General features: G+C 42.0%; 1 protein-coding gene across 8 annotated transcripts in view; it reads left to right on the top strand.

The window, feature by feature from the left end:
• Window positions 1-21146, top strand: part of LOC135700496 (sex determination protein fruitless-like) — a 790809-nt gene that overhangs the window by 582618 nt on the left and 187045 nt on the right. Inside the window, exon 1 of one of the 8 annotated variants that reach the window (XM_065221035.1) lies at window positions 7515-7622. The exons of the other annotated variants lie outside the window; for them this stretch is intronic. The gene's annotated coding sequence lies outside the window, so the exon portion shown is untranslated. Of the gene's footprint in view, window positions 1-7514; window positions 7623-21146 lie in introns of those variants that run through there. 8 annotated transcript variants of the gene reach the window in all.

Here is a 21146-nt window from a genome sequence, read left to right as displayed (position 1 = left end):
TGGGTCGATAGGTAGGATCCATGTAGGATCCAGGTGTGGGAGCTGCCTTTCTGGCGTCAGTAGCATTGGTACTCAGTACGGAAAACCAGATCGGACGGAAAGCAAATCCAGGAAAAAAGAAAAGAATTGATAACAACAACTGAAGCATTAGGACCCTAGGGTCAAAAACTGGGGCGCTAGTTCCACAAAAGGCACTCTCACTCTAGTCCAACCATTTTTAATTTTTAAATCTTAGCATTAAATTTCCTTGGACCCGTCAAGGAGTTCAGACTTAGGCTTTAAACCGATGAGCAATTGCTGACAGTTAAAACAAATTATCCTCCTCAAGTCTCTCCACAATTCAATAATCTATACGTCGATATTCTCTAAATCAAAGGAGCATTTATGACATGATAACTGGTGGTAATCGGCCACATCCTATCAGCTTCCTGGAAACCTCGGAAAAGTGGTCCGTACCTGTAATTCCCACCAAAATCTGTCGTTAGACGAATCACACCAGTTTTTTCGGCACAGCTTGGGAACATCCATCGGCACACCTTCTGCACAATCTCGTAGCCATTGAGTTGTTGTAAATAAAATTACAAAGTTGTTTGACTGTATATTCAGGAACATCCTCTAGTTGAATATACCAGAGGAACTCAGGCCAGCAGTTCACTTGCAGATTCAAATCCGAAAAGTACACACTAAGAAATAACTAATTTTACACGTGACGGAATCCATCTTTGACACAAAAGATGAGACGTAAACGAACATGCCATGTAATATTAAGTGTTTCGAGACTGAAAAGTTCGTTGCTCGACGAAAAGTACGTTTGATTGAGCTGTATTTCGCGTTTTTTATGACTCAAATTTATGTCAAAATTGACGCTCGTATATGTCACTCTCAGAGCACCTAAATTTACATCTATTTTTTTTAAGTGTGTAGGTTCTACACAGAAAAAAATTCTGAATTTTTACTATCGTGTAAAATCTCCCTTCTTTAATTTTGAGCTATGTTTAGCATAAACAGCGAAATCGTTTGCTAATTTATGCGATATTGCGCATAAATTTACACGAAATATCGCGTAAATTTAGGCCAAATCTAGCGTTAATTTTATGTGCGCGATGTCTCGCAGAAATTTACATGAATTTTTCAAACGGTGTAGCATTGGCTCAGGAGAAAGAAACAGTTAATCAGAACCCATTAGTACCCTTAATTCAAATAATGCTGCAACTCACACTAAACAAATTACAGAAGTCATATTCATCATCCTCTATATTCGGTCTCCAAAAATGTTCTTTCCGGTCGCTGATAGACCGTTGCTTTTTACATCACGAAAGACTACGTTCCCGAGCAAAGTAAAATAACAACTTGATAACATCTTGAAAACAAGTCTTGTTATTCCAGATGCCATTTTGTTTTCAGTTGTTATCGCATAACAAATTAAGTTATCAACCTTGACTAATTTTGTTATCAGTTGTTATCATGAAAGAATATTAAATTATGCAAGATTTGATCAAAGCTTCAAATATTATCCACAAGGCAAGAAAAAAAAACCACTGCCAATAATATTCCAATTTTTAGCGTAAGCCTTCAATACCAAATCGATAAAATTATTTGAAATTTGTTGAAAAAATGTGTATGGATCACAAGATTTGTTATCAAGATGTTTGCAATGATAACTGAATCAGTTATTTTTGTGATATCCAAGGAGTATTATTTTGATAAAATTTGTGTTATATTGGCTGTTTATTCAACCACGATGATAACATGTCAGTTATCAAATCTTGATAACCGGGCATCAGAACTTGTTATCAATTTAGTATAATCCTTTGCTCGAGTTTCTAGTCTGCCTTTGAGGGCATTATAAAACACTGGACTTTTATTATCCTATGAACACAAAACACCAAAATTTCGCACACTCTCCACTTAAATCGACCGATGAACGAATACTATGAATTTGAGCATCATCTACATACAACCGATCAGATACATGTAGAATCAGGTCCAATCAGTGCCCATGGGATAGTCACCACATCCGATGTTATCAGGGCTGAAAAAATCATTGAAATTCATCAAAGTTCACTATGGATGAAAAATTCATTTCATAGTGATTTTTTCATGATGATTTTTTCATGATTTTTTCAACTCTGTGCCACTAGACCGATTTATCCTTGCGATTTCAAACCAAAATATTCAAGGTGTCAGAAATACCGGGTTGCTGGCTTGGGTATTTTACAAACAATCGCAGCTTGCTCTATGACCGGCACATCGGCACACTTGCGGTACACTGACAAAAAAGATGACCCAACATTGGTGTGCGGAGTGACCTACCCCTTTGCTCAGGGTGATAGTTGAATCTCATGAGCTTTACATACTTCAATCATTTGTGATTGTATGGAACGTCTAGCACAACTGCTGGCACATCCAGCATTGTATCGGACGTCCTTAGGGCAAATGACCAAATCCAAACCTTTCATGCGGCATACGAATCAACTGGTCAGAACATTCGTAAATGGACTGATGAACCATTTTTCGAATTCAAATAGGGGAAATGGCTCTAATGTTGGCCTATGGATCTTAGATTGGGCCCATCGCTAAAAATCTGCTATTTATCAATTTAATCTAGATGAACGCGTCATTCGGACGGTACTTATGGATATATTCGGTCGCTATTGAAAATTTAGTCGATTGCTGAATTTATGTATGGGCCCAAATTAGGGGCATTTAGGCCGACATTACATCCATTTTCCCTATATTAACAAGGTCAAATATTACAGCAGATGGAATTGTTTGAAATTCTTCTTAAAATTGGGCTCTAAGTTGCTCTAAGTTCAAATCTCCATGGTACCTTCTATATCGAGCTACGTAAAGTTAACTGTAAAACGTAACTTATTAAAGGTATGATGTATGGAGAGATTTCGATTGAAATTGAGCAGTTTTTGCCTCATTTCCTTTAAACCTTTAAGGTGCAATTTCAAGAGTGCAAATCTTAAGATTTACGAGGATAATAAATATGTAAATGTCAAACAACAGACAACAAGTAGTTGTTAGGTTTTTCATTGCACTTCTAGGAAAAAATTTTAACAGTCCTACTCCGGTTAAGTTTTGATGAAATGACGAACTTTTCTTGAAATACCTCCCATCATCTTTTGGACACTCTGTTCGTCGACTTGTGTGGGCATTTTGATCCACCATCTCTTTATCTCTGCAGCATCCCAAATCACTTTTCCAGTCTTTTCAGCTTCCGCTTAACAACTGCCCAATCCTGATGAATGGGGGCGTCTTAGTGGAATACCTGTGTAAAGAGAGAGAGAGAAAGATTAGTAATTTCCATTTAATTCCACTACCTTATTTGCTTATCCTTGACAGATACGCGTATTTCGTCTACAATGTGCAGTACGAGTATTAGTACAAGACACTGAAGAAGTCTGCACATTGTAGACGAAATACGCGTATCTGTCAAGGATAAGCAAATAAGGTAGTGGAATTAAATGGAAATTACTAATCTTTCGCTCTCTCTCTCTCTTCATAAACTGCCCAATATTTCTCGATTGGGCGAAATTGAGGGCAATCGGGTGGGTTGATGTCTTTTTCAATGAAATCTACCCTGTTGACACGGTACCACTGTAGTGTCTCTCGACTGTAGTGGCAGCTAGCCAAATCTGGCCAAAACTTGACAGGGCCTTTGTGTGCTTTGATGAATGGTAGACTGCGATTTTTCACGCACTTTTCCTTGTAGAGCTTCGAGAAAGCAAATTTTCTAGCGAACTTATCAGCAATAACAAATATATTTGTTGGTGACATCCCCTTGAGCCGTGGCCACATAAAACTGTTGCCCGGGAAGCTGCCCAAAATCCATCTTAGTCCTTCGTGAGAACCTATCTAACTATGTAACTTCCGAGCGCGTGTTTTGGCCGTTCGGTTCAGTTTCAGCGTCCAATTTGGCTGCTTTCTGGCACGATAAGAACGATAGCCTTCGCGTAGACGGATCCTTTCGTTGGAATTGTATTTGTGTTCGTTAATTGGGTTTGCTCTAATTGTTCTCAATACTTTCCAATGCAGTTGCCGATCGTAAGTTCCACTACGACGCCTACTGTGATCCTTCCGAACAATAGTGTTCCGCTCTCGGAAACGTTTGAGGGCACTGCACACGGTAGATTTTGAACCTGACCACGTTGGATTTTCAACGTGTGTGTTCAAAATTATGCTCCTGCTTGCGGCTTGCATCTGATAGTACTTTTTATATCGTAACAAAACTTTAACCACTAAATGAGAGCTTCCAAAACAGGCTGCTGTCAAAACATTTGAGAATCGATCATTAGTACCGCTGTAAAAAAAAATAAGCAGTGCGTCCAGATTGTAAGTGAATTGAGCTGTACCACAAATAAGTAACTCCTACTTACAGTAACCAAACTGCCGGTAATCGCAAGTCAGTCCCATCTGCATTTTTATCAATTTTGAGTTAGCATCATTATTCAGTATATCTTTCTAAGTTTTTTGAGATTTGCTATTGAAAAAAGGTGGTTTGTTCAAGAAAAATGAAAAACAATACCAAGTAAAATTGTCCCACAGCGAAAAGTAGCCGCAAGTCAGTCTCATTAGAAAAACATATACTAGATATCCCAAGTAACAATTCAAGTTTTATCGAGGTTTTATAACATTCTTCAAGTCTAAATTATGGTCTACAGAACCCTCATATTGCTACTTGGGATGTTAGACAACACATCGCATCATGATATTTGTCTCAAGACAGATTTTGTCCACTTCCCCTAGGGTATCTGGAACATGTCCGGATGTGGCCAATATAGTTCATACGATACTCAGTTTGACCGCCAATGGATATGGCTTTGAATTCTCATGTGATATGATGTATCGGCTGATGGATTTTGATTTAAAAAGGATTTACTACTTCCCCGGGGATACCCGGAACGTGTCCGGGTGTGGCCAACATGGTGCTGGTAACTCATGATGACTCTTATTGATCTTATTTTTGAATTCTCATGTGAATTGATTTATCGCATGGTGTGTTTGACACGTTTATGAAAAGCTCTGGTCTGATGAAGACCCATACTCACCGGAATATGTTCCGCCCATTGCTCTGGAGCTAGCGGAACAAATCCAGAAACATTTAATAACGTTCTATGGGACCATGATATCTTTCCACTATTCAATACTGTGCTAAACTAATGCAGCATCGTCATGGAATTGTGACTGACTTGCGGTTATTTTTCTCATTGACGGTAAATGTAATCGCAAGTTAGTCCCACTCTGATTTTGGCTATGAAATAAAAATTTCACGATATTTTCCCAATATTTTTTGGTAAACATGGCATTCTATCACATTGTATGTTTATGTTTAAATTTATCCCTCCAAACTAAGTGTCAAATCAGAAAACTTGTAAAATCTTTGAACACCGTTTTCTCATTTCCAGTTTTTTACAGATGGGACTGACTTGCGATTATGGGCAGCAAACTAATGAAAAACCCTTAAATGGGTAACTCCATTTTAGCATGCAAATTGTGGTCATATTTCATAGAAAAATAATCTTATTTGAGTAGCGTGAATGATATCAGTGTAGTGTGAACGTGTTACTACTCAATGTGCGATGGTGATTTGGGTTAATTGCCGTCCATTTAATGAGAAAGTTGCACAAATGCTGGTTTAATTTAGCCAAATTTACTTATATTATCTATCGTTCATTTGATTTACTAAAGTTTGATCTATCCCGCATACTGAGTTTGTTCAGTTTTGGTTGATGCATGGTAAACTATACCCTGATTAGGGTTTAACGATCTTATCCAAGTAACAATTTGGATTTGAGTTCTTTCAAATATGATTTAGACTTGTAGAATTTAAAACTTCGATAAATCATGAATTGCTACTTGGGTATGGTGTTGTACAAACAACACAATTTAATCAAAATCAGTTAAGAATGGATAAAATTATGGAATACATGTTTTTGGGATCCAAATTTGTTGGAAAGAAAACAATTTTATAGTAGAACGTAAAAATGTTCTTAATTATTTTGCAAGATCAGGAAAATCTGACAGTATGCATAAGACACATGCCACCAAAGAAATTGACCGATCTCATGATAAAACCAAGTTTAAATTATTTCAGTCACGTATCTCCACGATTGATAATGATTCCGCATAATATGTATTACGCAAGTTAAGCACTTCAACTGCTCAAATATCCGTTGGTATTTCGAACCTCGGAGCTAAAATTTTAAGTCAATATAATATAAGTTGCGTATCATTACGCAAATTCAGCACGTCCTCCTACATTCCGCGGCTGTCTTCCGAGCGTATCAGCTAACACCAGAGACCATCTGGAACAAACCGAAGATCTATCTCCCGCAACGCATCCAGCCGCCCCTCGAGAAATCACCCACCGCTCAAACGATCGTCGCGCCCACGAGCTCCATACAATGCACCGAAGCCACCCGCCCTTTGCAACGACCTTCTCCCTCCAACACTCGATCACGTATCACTGCAAATGGGCTCCCCTCCGATGCGACATTATTCAAAATCAATATGCACAAAAGTAAAAAAAAAAAAAATACCCATCGATTATCCCACAGGATCTTCACCAACCCAACCCAAGCAACTGCATTGTGATATGTCCAAGAAGTGACGAATACACCCCATTTCTCTCTCCCTCTCGAAGATCGTCCTCCCTCCCGGTGTGTAACCTAATGCATTTTAATCGCGCGAATCCCCACCGCAAACAACATCAACCAGAAGAAGAAGAAGAAGAAGAAGCAAAAGTTCTGCATTTTTGTGCTGACCAAGCCAGCCTCTCTACACTGCCGCCACTTCTGCTACGTTCTGCTACGTAGAATAAATTCAGGAACCAAGAAGTCCTCAGAACAAGGGATCCACCAATCGCGACCAGAAACACTCGGCGGAAAACAAATATAGTGTGACGATGTTCCAGAAATTAGTGTGCGAGTGAAATAGCAACAACGAGCAAACAATTTGCGGCGGACGGAGGAAAAGCGACGCGGTGAAACGCCGCGGACGCCGACGAACCTAAAATTTAACCTTGGATTAAACATATAATTTTTTTTATTTCGCAAATTCGCGATCTCCTCCGCACACACCGGCAACCAGCAGCTCTGAGGGACAGAAACATCGCGTCGCGCCTGCTTCCCACACCGTCTCCAAAGAACGAGGACCCCCCGCGTGCGTCTGTGTGTGTGTGTGTCTGTATATATTGTGGATCTCGTCGCCGCTGTAACATACCGCGTCGCCGCGCATCACATCACTGCAAAGCAGAATCAACAGTTTATTTTTTTTGCTGCTACTTTGCTCCTCTCCGCGCGCGTCTCCGACGGCACCGCGCGTTCTGTGTTGTGGGGTTTGATCACCGTCGTTGTCAACGTATCATTTTCTATTCCCAACAACTACGACGACGACGACGACGACGACGTCGAACGACGTTGGGTTTTGGCTGATTTTACATTCGCAACACATACCCGCTAAGCAGAGAAGAAGAACCAGAAGAAGCAGAGGAAGAAAAATTCGCCAAAACCATCAACAACTAACCAGCACCATTACCAACAGCAGCAGGCATTAGCAGTAGCATTAGCAGTAGCGACAACAACCGAGAGTAAAACTTTGTTGTAAAGTTGAAGGTAATTTACTGTTTTTTTATGTATCGCTATTTATTTTAGTTTTATAATTTATCTATTTCGCATTCTCGCACACACGACGATCGCCATGATGATGATGGTCGAAAAATTCGCCAACTGCTAAGCGGGCTATTTTATCGCAGTGAATCTGCACCGCACCACACTCGCATACAAATCCCTCCCCCTGCAGCGGTGGCTGCTCCTGTCTGCTCCCCCACCAGTCACTATCAGTCAGTCAGCTATCAGCAACACTAAGAAGCGATTAGCATCGGCGAGAGCGGAGCGGTACCGCCCGGCCGTGCTTCGGGCACTCTTCGTGTCGTCGGTCAATGTTTTTGCGGAGCTTTGGAAGGCCGCTGATCACCGTCGGGTGGGGTTGAGTTGATTTTATGTCATCATTATGTTTTTCTTCGATGGTATCTTTACTTTTCTTAGTGAAGAATCTTTACTTTTGAAGCATTCTGTTACTTTATTTCACATCGGTCTCCATTCCGCAATCTAATGCCAATCACCGACGGACATCGATTGCAGGAAGGCAGCTTCCACACCTGCGTAGGATATCGCATTCATTCAACACACGTGGGCCGGGACCAACGACTGTACTTCCTTTCCGAAGGACTTTTTAAGCATTCCTCGATTTCATTCTGAGAATAAACTAATTTCTCTAACAACGCGCTGTCTCAGAAGGAAAATTGACCGAAGACACCAAAACGATTGCACTTTTATTAGTCTTTCCGCACTTTTTCGTTGCACTTATAACACTAGTTTACAGCATATTTGAACCAAGGTTGTAAAGACTCATTTCAGCTAAAATAATGTTTTTCGGAATAATAAAACCAAAAGATGGTATGATGGCATGTTTTACTTGTAACTTACAAGAAGAGGTTACAAAGTATGCTTTGGAAACATAAAACCTGTAAATTTTGCTTTCTATGAGTCACAATCAGCGATTTGCTGATCGCTGAGTGAGTGAGTGAGTGAGTGAGTGAGTTTATGAAAAATCGCTGATTGTGACTCTCATGAAGTGAAACAAACAGGTTTAATATGTCAAACACATTCTTTGCAACCTCTTCTTGTATCCTACCAATTCAAAATTTGATCATGGCATCTAATTATTTCATAATTTGGAAAAACATTGTTTTAGCTGAAATGAGTCTTTGCAACCTTGATTTGAACTTTGTAAGCTGATCAGAGATGCCTGATTTTTTTTTCAGAAGTCTGCGAAAAATGCCTGTGAATTTCAGAAATGTCTGTAATTCGGCTGCATAAAATAAGCAGAAGTTTAGCGTGTAAAGGGGATTTCGATGCGGAATTTGAAATGTCAGTAAAAGTCATGTTCAAGCAAAAAACACCTGCTTTTAACGAATTGAGTTGGAGATAAATTACGACAAATGATGTTGACTCAAAGTTGAGATTACATAACATTCATGTGATCACATGAGCTCTTTATTTATTCTTTGAGTGTATACTTCTAGAATGAGTAAATTTTTCGTACGATGAATTGGTTTTAAACACTAACGTTGTAACGATTTTACAAATGCAGTTTAGAACAAGATATATCAAGCAGCATATTCATTACATTTTGGAAAATAATAACACACCTGGGGGAGAAAAACTTGGTTAAATATAACACAATTTTCTGATACCAAACCTTTTAGCCTTTCTCGTACACCAAGGTATGAAATCATTTGAAAAACACAATTTCGTTCCTAGACCCGGAGAGACGAATGGCATATACCAATAGACTCATCTCAACGGGATCGGAAAATGTTTCTGTATGTGTGTATACATGTATGTATCTACAGTGTATCTCAAAATTGATCGTACACCCTAGAGGTAAATTTTTTGAAACATAGTGAATATATATATTTTTAAATCGTGGCTGGTGGTTGAACTAATGTTAATTGATTTATTGCTATAGTTTTGGTCTTTATTGGAAGCTGAGTTGATTGGAAGACTATTAGAAAAATATCAATGTTTTTTAAAAAGTCAAATAAACATATAACTCAACAACGTGAAAAAAAGAGTTGATAAGACCAATTGTAAATTTATTCCACCATTATTTGAGTTGACAGAACTAGAGTACCAGAGTTTTCGGGCTACATTGACATTACACTAGAGCTGTCAAATAACACCCGGGGTGCTACCACTTGACCTGAGATCCAGTTTCAGTTATGTTGAGTAGCGAATCATAACCGTACATGTTCCAAGTTCCACAAAGAAGTGGACAGATTCTTATATGTTGGAACTTAATTCCAACATGCATTCTTACAATTTATGTTGATATGTTGCACATAAAGAAAGCGTCATATCGAGTACAAGTTTACATTATAGATCGTGCAAAGTTATGAGACATTTAATGAAATATTCCAATGCAACCGTCCATGTGTGTAGGCCATATTTGTTACAAGTTGCTAGTACGCGTGAAAAGGATGTTTACACCTGATAACGGCTGACTAAAAGTAAATTTGCTACGCACAAAAAGACCTGTAATTCGTGATTCAATAAGTTGAAAAAATCCATTAATGGCTGCTTTACAGTACTTTTATTAAAACTTCAAAGTTACAGCATTAGATGGTCACATTTCTCCAGTTCGAACGAAATCTCGACACGGAATCAGCGCATTTCTTCCACTTTGCCCGCATTTGCTGGATATCCTTGACTGCCCCGCCGCGCCCAATATTTTTTGATTGGTCAAATTCCGGGCAATTCCGATTATTCATTCAGCTTGGGCACAAAATCGATCTTGTTGGCAGCATACTACTCCAGAACCACCTTGGAGTAGTGGCAGTTAACCATATCGGGCCAAAAGATGACTTTGCCCCTATGCTTGCGGATGAACGGCAATACACACTTTTCCAGGCATTCTTCGATGAAAACTCGGGATGTCATCGTCGAGGATGTGACGAATGGTTCCGTTTTCAGGCCACAACAGTAAATCACTTGCCAAATCATGGCCTTCTGCGCGAACTTCTCCGCAAACACGAACTTGAATCTTCCCGGCACGTCCAGTCACGATGCAAAACTTTTGACCGGGAAGCTGCTGAAAATCGAGTTTGACGTGTGTTTCGTCAAAACACGGTCATACAAAAGCCTTGCACGATTTTTGGCCACATAATTCTGCTTCATGTGCCGGTTCGGATGTTTACTGGCTTTGTACGACTTGTATCCTTCCCTGGCAAGGATGTTCGGCGCCGTTTGAAAGTTGGCGTTGTACCTTCTGGCCACATCTCGGCTGGCTTTAACGCATCTCAACACCTTGCTGCGCAGCTGACGATCCCTGGTTCCAGTTTTTTCGTAGGTCCGCTGATTCCTTTCCACACTCAAGGCTGCCTTGGAGGTTTTGAGCACTCGACAAACTGTTGTTTTCGGCATCTTCAGCATTTTAGCCAGCTTGGAACCGGACCACTCCGGATTTTCCAGGTGTTTGTACACAATATTTTTTCTTCTTTCAAGTTCCATTTGACGTTATTCCTGAACGCGATCGGCTACTTTGATCAAACTTGCACCACGTCAATTTCTCCAGCGGGACAAACTTAACGAATTTCAAAGTTGATACATGTTTTGGAATGTACCGATAGCGTACCATAGTGTACCTTCAAGGATTTTGAACGTACCTCAAAGCTTCCCGGAAAACCCGTGTCCCGCTGGATAGACATACGATTTCAGCAATGACCTAGTCGATCGACCAGATTTCTACGGAAATGTGACGTACCAAATGTGTACTTTATGGAGCTGTAATTCATTTTTAACGTATCTCTTATTTTCACTTAAATGTTTATACTAAACTTTATAAATCAGTTTATATATGAATTCTGGGCACGGAATTGGATTTCTCGGAAAATTTTATCTTGATTTCATATAAAAAACATTATACTTAAGTGCATTCTAGCCAATTTGAGGACCAAAACAGCTGGTTTTTTTTTTATTTGAATCCCTTAAAAATATACTAATTTTGAGAAAAAACCGTAAATTTCATGAATAATTATGGAGACGCACAGTGCTGCTTGGAAAACTCCATCATGAGAAATGCCTTGATAACTTTATGATCGGTCATGATCCCTGGATATGGTAAATTCTATCAGAAAGTGAATTCTAGTTAGGTACGTTGGTCATGACCGATTTAAATATGGTCGAATTCGATTCGTATTGGTAAACACGTATTCGCAACTGATGTTCGTTGATCGAATTTTGTTCCACGCGCTAAGCGATCTGTATAACTTGCAAAGCCTCCCTTAGCTCAGTCGGTCAACCTCTCTTTGCTCGACTGTTGAGCTGTTCAGTTCGTTTTCTTTTTCGCTCGAGTTCTCGCTTCGATTCGGTTTGTGCTGTCGCGTTGCGCCGTGGAAGCGTCGCCACCTTCGCGCGTTCTGGCAAGTTTACTGCAACTTGCCAACACGAAACAAATGGTGCGTAAACGTACCAATGATTCAGCAGCGGGCCCTTCAAAGAAAGTGGTAATCCAGCACAGCGCGTCGCAGGATGACGCCGGAAAACGGGTACTGCAAGCCAACCAGTTTGCGGTGCTCCCCGAAGAAAATGGCGATGGTGACGTCGTTCCCATCGCTGCAAGAGAGCGGATTCCCCCGCTTTTCACGCCGGAGAAGGATGTTGCCAAGCTGCGTGCCGAACTGGCAAAACACAAGCTGCTGCCTCGCTTCAAGCTTTGCAGCATCGGCACCAAAATCATGTGCTCCAGCCTGGAGGAGTACAATCAAACAGGATGTTTCCTAAAGGAAAACAACGTTGACTTCTTCACGCACGATCTGCCATCGAGCAAGCCACTGAAGCTGGTATTGCGTGGATTACCGTCGTTCGAGGCGGCTGTGGTTAAATCCGAGCTGGAGCGGCTTGGGCTCAAACCTGAGGCGGTGTTCCCAATAAACCGGCGTTCCAACCACAACACCAGCTTCCGTGACCAGTTGTTCCTGGTGCACTTCACGAAGGGATCCACCAGTCTAGCGGCTCTGAGATCCAAAATCCGGGACCTGTTTCAGGTCATCATCAGTTGGGAGCATTACAAATCCCAACATCGTGATGTTACGCAGTGTATGAACTGCCTCTCCTACGGCCATGGCACCAAAAACTGCCATATGAAGACTATCTGCGGCAAGTGTGCTGGAACTCACTCGACTGCGTCCTGTGAGCAAGATGATGACATCGAGCCAACGTGTGTCAACTGCGGTGGTAACCACCAAGCCTCCAATCGCGGATGTCCCAAGCGAGTGGAGTTCATCAATATCCGTCGGAAGGCTACGATCAATAATCAGCCCGGTCGCCTCCGTAATCATCGTTCGCCTCCTGCACGCACGGAAGTCCAGTACCCAGCTCTCCAGCCCCGTCGACATGTTCCGAACTTAGAACCACTTCCGCTCAACAACCAACAAGTCAAGCATGTGAGTATTCCTAACAATCGAACAGTCCAGCATCGTCTCGCTGCTGCTCCTGCCCAGCCAATGCCAGGTCCCTCCACCGCCCCTGGTTTATCATACGCTGGTGTTGTCTCAGGTGAGCCTGTCGACGATTCTCCGTTCACCTCGGAGGAACTTGTGACGCTCGTGGCCGAGGTCATCATCATCTTGCGCACCTGCAAGACTCGATCTGAACAGCTTCATGCTGCCCTGTCCCTTGTCACTAAGTATGGACCGTGAAGCCATCAAGATTGTAAATTGGAACGCTTGCTCCTTGAAGAGCAAAAACATCGAGTTTGTTGAGTTTCTCAATGAACGAAACATCGACATTGCCATCATAACTGAAACCCACCTGAAGCCTGAAACAAACGTCTACCTTCCCGATTTCCGGCTCGTGAGGCTAGATCGAACCAACTCTGGAGGAGGAGGAGTGGCTATTGCAATAAGGAGAAACATCTGCTGTCGACTGATGCCCAGCTTTCAGCTGAAGATCATCGAAGCCGTAGGGGTGGAAGTTTCTACTCCTATCGGCCCCATCACCATCGTCGCGGCTTACTGCCCCAAACAAGTCAACATCAGGGACGGATCGGCAGCAGATCTGCGACGAGATATTATCAAGCTAACACGACGACGGGAAAACTTTATCATCGCTGGCGACCTGAACGCCAAACATCAAGCTTGGGGCAACAATCGGCGCAATCAAAACGGCACCATCCTGAACAACGACCTGCAGGAAGCGCAGTACAACATCTTGAGTCCGGAAACTCCCACCCGGTTGAGTCGGTCCGGTGTTCACGCTACCATCGATATCTTCATCAGCAACATGGGCAACAACATCGCTCAACCTATCACCTATCAGGAACTCAGCTCGGACCACTACCCGGTGGTGACTGAGGTGGGATCCTCCGTAAATCGATTTGAAACTTTCCGGCGCAACTATCATCGTGTTGACTGGGGTCAGTTCCAACATTGCGTCGACACCGCTGTAGACTACGATGTCCAACCGGAATCGTCCGAAGATGTTGACCGGTGTCTGCGCTCCATCGATCAAGCAATTTCCCGGGCCAGGGAGCTACATGTGCCAGTATCCAGACAGGTGAGTAATACTCTGAACCTTGACAGGCCTACTAAAGACCTCATTAGACTCCGCAACACGATTCGTAGGCAGTACCAGCGTACTGGGCTGCCTAACCTGAAGACCAATTGCAACCGTTTGAACAAAATCATCCAAGCCAGGATGGTGGATCTCAGAAATATCGATTTTGCAAACAAGATTCGCTCTCTCCCAGATTGTGCTAAGCCATTCTGGAAAATGGCAAAGATTTTGAAAAATAAGCCGAGGCTCATTCCTCCCCTTTCCTCTCCTAACCAAAATTCGGACCCATCTTTACTAATAACCCCATTTGAAAAGGCCAATGCTCTTGGACAACACTTTGTAAATTCACATAACCTTGGCCACGCCATGGTGAGTCCCCACGAGCCTGCAGTATCACAGGCAATGGCTAGTGTCGCTGCCACCCCCGTAGTTGTCCCTGACGAAAGTAGAATATCGGCTGATGAGGTGATAGCAGCGATTAAATCAACAAAGAACATGAAGGCCGCTGGTGTCGATGGAGTGGTCAACCTCGAGCTGAAAAACTTGAGTGTTGACTTCTTCAAGCACCTTGCAGTGGTCTTCAACAAGTGTTTAATGCTTGGCTACTTCCCTGCATGCTGGAAGTTAGCCAAAGTTATTCCAATTCACAAACCTGGCAAAGACCCTACCAGTGCCAAAAACTATCGCCCCATCAGCCTCTTGTCCTCCATCTCGAAGCTATTCGAAAAATTGATACTCAGCCGTCTGCTGGTGTTTTCAAATGATAACCACATCTGTCTCAAAGAGCAATTCTGGTTTAGGAAAGGCCACTCTACCATCCACCAACTCGCACGGGTTACTAACATCATCAAGCGGAACAAGTCCGTTTCCAATACATCTGCCATGGCATTGTTGGACGTCGAAAAGGCGTTCGACAATGTCTGGCATGATGGTCTAGTGTACAAGCTGCATCGATACAACTTTCCGAACTACCTCGTGAAGATCATCAAAAACTACTCGTCGGGCAGATCATTCCAGGTCTACTTGAACAATGTCTCCTCTGATACGTTCAACGTTAATGCAGGGGTCCCTCAAGGTAGCCTGCTTGGGCCTATCCTATTCAACATTTTGGTGTGGTATCCTGTCAATGTTCGCAGATGACACCTCCATCATCTATAAGGGTCGAGTGATCCGTGCTCTGGCGAGTAAACTACAATCAGGCCTGGATGTTTTGTCCGACTATTTTAAGAGCTGGAAGATTTGTATCAATGCAGCTAAAACACAAACCATTCTGTTTCCACATTCGTATTCACCTCGGCTTGTCCCGCCTGCTAACGTCAAGATCCATCTTGATAGCACTCCCATTGAATGGTCGAGTGAAGTAGTCTACCTTGGTCTCACCCTCGATAGCAAATTGCTATTCCGATCCCATGTGGACAAGACATCCACCAAGTGTAACATCTTGATCAGGTCGCTCTACCCTCTGATAAACAGGAAGTCCACCCTGTCCCTCAAAAACAAGCTTGCTGTCCACAAGCAAATCATTCTGCCGGCTATTGAGTATGGTATGCCAATCTGGGAGAGTTGTGCTAAGTGCCACCACTTAAAGCTTCAGAGGATCCAAAACAAGATCCTCAGAATGATCCTTAACAGTCCACCACGAACTCGTAATTCTGAGATTCACCACCTGGCCGGTCTTCAAACACTCGAGGAGCGAAAGACTTCCACGCTGGAAAGGTTCAGAGTCGCCTGTCTGCGATCAAACCACCAGATCATTCGTGATTTGGCAACCTAGTTTAAGTAGTTAGGTGCTCAAGTAGGTAGGTTATCAAATTTTTAAATTCAAACCAAAACAATCCCACAAAGGGTATCCTGTAAATTAGCGCTAAACGCAATCATCACATTAGAATAACCAATTAACTAGAACAAAGATGAAGAGCCAAAGGCTAACCAATTGAAATGTTAAATCAAATGTTGAAACATAAAACCCAGAAAATAAACGTAAATTTTACTACTACTAGCTCAGTCGGTAAAGGCGCAGCTACAAAGCAAGACCATGCTGGAGGTTCTGTTTCCCGGGCCGGTCTAGGAATTTTTCGGGTTGGAAAATGTCTCGACTTCCCTGGGCATAGAAGTATGATGGGACTTGCCACACAATTATAGTAATGCAAAAATGGTACAGGCATCGAAAGCTCTCAATTAATAACTGTGGAAGTGCATCTAGAACACTAAGTTGAGAGCACGTAATAAGCTAATATGCGATGTGCAATAAGCTTGAAATGCGAAGAAGAAGAAGAAGATAACTTGCAAAGCGTTTTTCTCGAAACACAGTTTTCATTTACGGCCACGATATCTCAGGACTGGATGGACCAAACTTACTGAAATTTGGAGTAAAGACTACAAAAATGTATCTCGTGTGCATGACGAAGCCGGATTTTTGAAATGTATTTTTTTTAATCCACAAATTAAAAACTTACGGATTTTTAATATGAAAAAACATAAAAATATTTTTATCTTTTTTTTAAATCCCCTTTTCAAAAATTGGCCTTCGTCATGCACACGGGACCTGATTAACGAGTCTTTACCTCAAAAAATGAGCCGATTTGGTAAAGCAGTGATGAGATATCGTGGGACCCGTTTTTTCAAACCACTTACTTCAAATAAGAATATCTCAGCAATTTTAGTATCAAATGTTTTCATATTTATTTTGTTTACAGTTGATGCCCTGAAAATAAGTTCATACAAAATTAAATGTGTGCTTATACCAACCCATGATTTTTTTACCGACTTACTTACATGTATCCCCTTAATTTATCTTCAAAACTAGTGCAACCGGAAGTTCATTTTACGCTTCATTTCAACTTATTCAGGTTGACAGCTTGTGAATACACAATTAGACCTACATTATAATTAGATCAGAAAGAAATCCGTTATAATAAGGTCAAACAAAGATACTGAATGTTTTATTATAAAAATTTAATTACAATTGTATTGTTGTTGTCAGAGTTTTTAATTGTCATGAAGACGAATATCATAAATCGATTCATCCATTTTTCCCTAATATTGGCCACTCTGTGGTATGTTCCGGATGCTCTTAGGGAAACGGCCCAGAACATGAATAGCTCCAACACCAATAATGCGACAATCAATCAACGACTAATTAATTGGTTACCATATTTAACCTCTGTAACCACAATTGACCCCATGCCGACTTGTTCCGGACGCCTCCGGAGATGTGGCCAGAGCTTGAACCATACATTTGTGACGCATGAACGGTTGTGGTACAGGGATGGGAACTCATTGTTGGTAGATTCAACGAGTTTCAGCAACGGGTTCAAGGAACTTCTAGGACAGATCCAAGGGGATTCTGACGATCAATCTGACGATCTTAAGGAACAGATTCTACTACCAAGACGACTACATACATAAGAAGCTTCGGGGATTGATTCAGATAATGCTGTGGTCGAATTCGGAGGACTTCTGTGCTCTATGCGGAAGCCGAGCTTTAAGGCTCCCTGTGAAAACCCGCTGAGCCAATCGAGACCACACTGTAATTGATGTTGCTAGAATTCAGTAAAATAGATGCCTAGATTCAGAGCGAATGCGAAACAAGCGGCGTCGGACAATTACGGCAATCAAGCTCATTTCGCAAGGCTACTTCAAAATAACCCAACGCAATTTTTAATTATTCATTATTCAGTCCCAAGAAATATTTCCTGTTTACAATGGTTCCCAATACCTCAAAAAAAATCCTCATTTGTAAACCTTTCGAGTGATCTCATCAGCCTTCCTCCTACTCTGCTGACTGGAAGGCCCATTCTCCGATGAAGAGCGATTATCACACCTTCACCTCTCCTCCTCCTCCTGCTCGGCCTCTCTGTTGAGCAGTTTTTGTTGGCTCTGTGTGCGCACCCGTTCCCTTTTGGATGTAGGTAGGTACCTACATAAGCAGTCCGAGTCTGGATGAGCCCGAAGGTTCGATGGACAAGCTCTGACCAGCACACGCGCAACTACAGCCGACAGCGTGGGTGCGAGTCCGAGTTCGAGAAGGGAATGGCTCTCCTCGGTTGAAAACCATTAAAGTATTATTTCGTTTAATGTGTTCTCTTCATATGCTTGCCTTTATCCCAAATTCACCTTTTTTGGAGCTAGGCAGGATGGGAATGGGGACGGAGGAGCACACGGATTACGCTAAAACGCGCTTGTAGCTCTTCGGTGAACAATCAATATTTGAGTGAATTAATGAAAAGGTTGAAGTGTGCTTTTTTCCTTGAGTGGGATTTTGGGTCCACCACGAGTCGCAGCGTGTGTTTGTGTGCTTGTGATGTCAACTGGGTGTGCGTGTTCATAAATAAAAAGCAGTTTTCGGACAGAAAAAATAACCGTAACGCTCCGCGGTGCCGCGATGGGAGGGCGAGTGGGGCAAAAAGGGAACGGCAAATTCGCGAGTTGCGCAAATCTCTCTCGCCCCAAGCTGAAACGCCACATGCCGTGCTATTTACATTGGGTGGAGAAAAGAGGGAGGAACGAAAAAAAAAAGACGCGGTTGTTATGTCACAAGTCACAGGACAAACATCAGTAAGTTTAGAACTACCTTGAAACGAAATGGAATCGGTTCGAAGGTGATGCCCATGTTTCGGCAGTCAGCGGTGTAGCTAGAGCCGGTCGGTGATATTTTGGATTTGGAAATCACCGAAGAAGACGTTACTTGTCGATTAAGCGGATGGGCGGCCTTCGAGCAAATAAATTAGCCACTGGCCGATTTCTCAATTCCAATCACGGTCGACAGTCTGTAAATCAAACCTTGGGACATCTGGTCAAGGAGACGAGTGATTAGAAAGTGTCACCCAACACCGGTCAGGGCAACAAAAAAAAAAGTCTCGCCAAATGACTGAGGCTCAAAATTGCATACGAAATCTGTCGAAACTTTGTGATTAGCATATTTGTCCCAAAGCATCATTTATCCTCACCCGCCCGTCTTCCCTACCAGGGCTCGTGAACACGTACCTTCATGCATACATGTGTGATTGACGTCTATTTTGGGCGGGTGGATCCGTGGTCATCTTCAAGGGGCACCAGCAGCAGGTTATTGCCAATCTGTAAGACGACACCACCCGATTAATCGATTCAATTCGGCAGCAGCAGCAGCAGCACTAACTTTCTACTATTTTCAAATTCTGCACAACCAATCATCGCGGTGTTTTACACGATCGCTCCCTAAACTGCGATCGATATAAGACGCAACCAAGTCTGCACTCCGAAAGGTGTTAAAATTCACCGAAAAACCGAATCAGCAAACGAAATGAAGATTTCGAAAAGTCGGGGTCATAAAATCGCCTCCAATTTAATGGCCCCTGGCTGCGATGGGGCACGGTCGTGTGTCGTCTGTCTAATGCAAATTTTGGCATGTTTTTAAGACTGTATTTTATTTATTTTTTCTTCTAATAGACTGGCTGTGATTGCGCGACGTTTTTTTTTTCAATCCGAAAAAGATAGGGAAGGGTCTGCCTGGCGGGACGCGATCAGTGGATGACGTGATTGGCCGTCATCGCCGTCGTCCGTGGGAGAGTGGGTGTGAGGAAGCTCATCGTTTGTGCCATTTCGGTATCAATCACCCGAAATCGGTGATTCGAAATGAGATATTTGCAAATATTTACATAATACAAACATTAAAATAATCGCGAACAGAATTGAATTCGGGCTGAGCCGGGCTATGCGGTGCGGGCACGTGGGGTGGGTTTGGAGCGATAGTTTTGATTGTCCGTTTGAATGCTTCGCTTTTGTTCATTAGCGAATGAGTTGTATTACAAAAATACTTCAGATAAATTCATGAAAATATGTCAAAGGATCTAGGATTGCATATCTCCTTCACACTTAGATTATTTTCCAGGAGTCAGTTGCTTCTTTACTGGGTTTTTGAATTGCTGAAAATGTCGGTGAAAATTCAAATGACCGTTGTCCGCAAGGAATCAATCAAATCGACAAATTTTATTTTCTATCGTTAAATGCGGTTAATTCCACAGATTTTTAAACTATTACCGAACAGTTCCGCAATTTAAAAACCGAGTAAAACCTAACTGACTGGATTAGTGTGTACGGTTCCTGGTTTTGCATATTTTATGAAGTAGGATGCTAAATTGTATTTCAATTAATCCAAATGCTTTATTGTGTATAATTTAAGAGATAAGTACGTAACCAGGTTTCAAAATAGGGGGGGGGGGGGGAGGCAAAACAATTTAAAAGACGAAGGATTAAGCCAGATGCTAACAAGCTAAAAGCCATAACATAATTAACTCGAAGGAGTCACTAGGTGAAATGAGTCTTTTATCCGAAATTGAAATTTCTCTCAAACTGCATAAGTATTTTTCTAATTTGCATGGTATGCATTTCCCGGTTGTGCGATGTACAACTAAAATAACCATAAAACCGAATTGAACCGTCATTACAAAGACAGCAAAATTTTCTGTTTTAACTACCATGAAAACTCGCATCGAACTCTTTACAGGACTTTTAAGAAATGTCCTACTGCATTTTTTTACGTAGGACTACGTCTGTGATTTCTATATGGGGGTACACTTTGTGAAAATCGAAAATGGAACATGTAACAAAATTATGAAAGATTTTGAACGTTAATAACTCAGCTGCCCCTGAACCAATTTCAATAATTTATCAGAAATATTTCCACGCATCTGTAAAATTTAAGATTTTATGACGAACATGCAATTGTTTCTATGATAATTAAAATTATCACCGATTGCCTGCGAAAAGCGCTTTCCCTAACACAGATTACAAAGTTGAATTCCATCCGGTCTCACCAAACGGTGTTTATTCAATCACCGCGTGATGAGTGGTGGTGTTTTCCTGTACACAACGAAAGGCTCCTCGCAAGCAGCTAGCTATCAAGGCTGACCTCAACCGCTGAACGGATTCAGTTCCTATCACCGTGTGTGGTGGTGTCCGGTCGTCGGCGTCAGCAGCAGCAGTGCTTTCGGCGCGTGGCGTTGAACATTGTTCTCCGGTACACAACGAAAGCTGCAGCCC

The sequence above is a fragment of the Ochlerotatus camptorhynchus genome, unplaced genomic scaffold (genome assembly GCF_037179485.1).
Source record: "Ochlerotatus camptorhynchus isolate MF236.1 unplaced genomic scaffold, CSIRO-AGI_Acam_v1.1 ptg000137l, whole genome shotgun sequence".
Classification (NCBI taxonomy): domain Eukaryota; kingdom Metazoa; phylum Arthropoda; class Insecta; order Diptera; family Culicidae; genus Ochlerotatus; species Ochlerotatus camptorhynchus.
The sequence above is the reverse complement of the archived record's forward strand: the minus strand, read 5'-3'. Positions and strand labels throughout refer to the sequence as shown.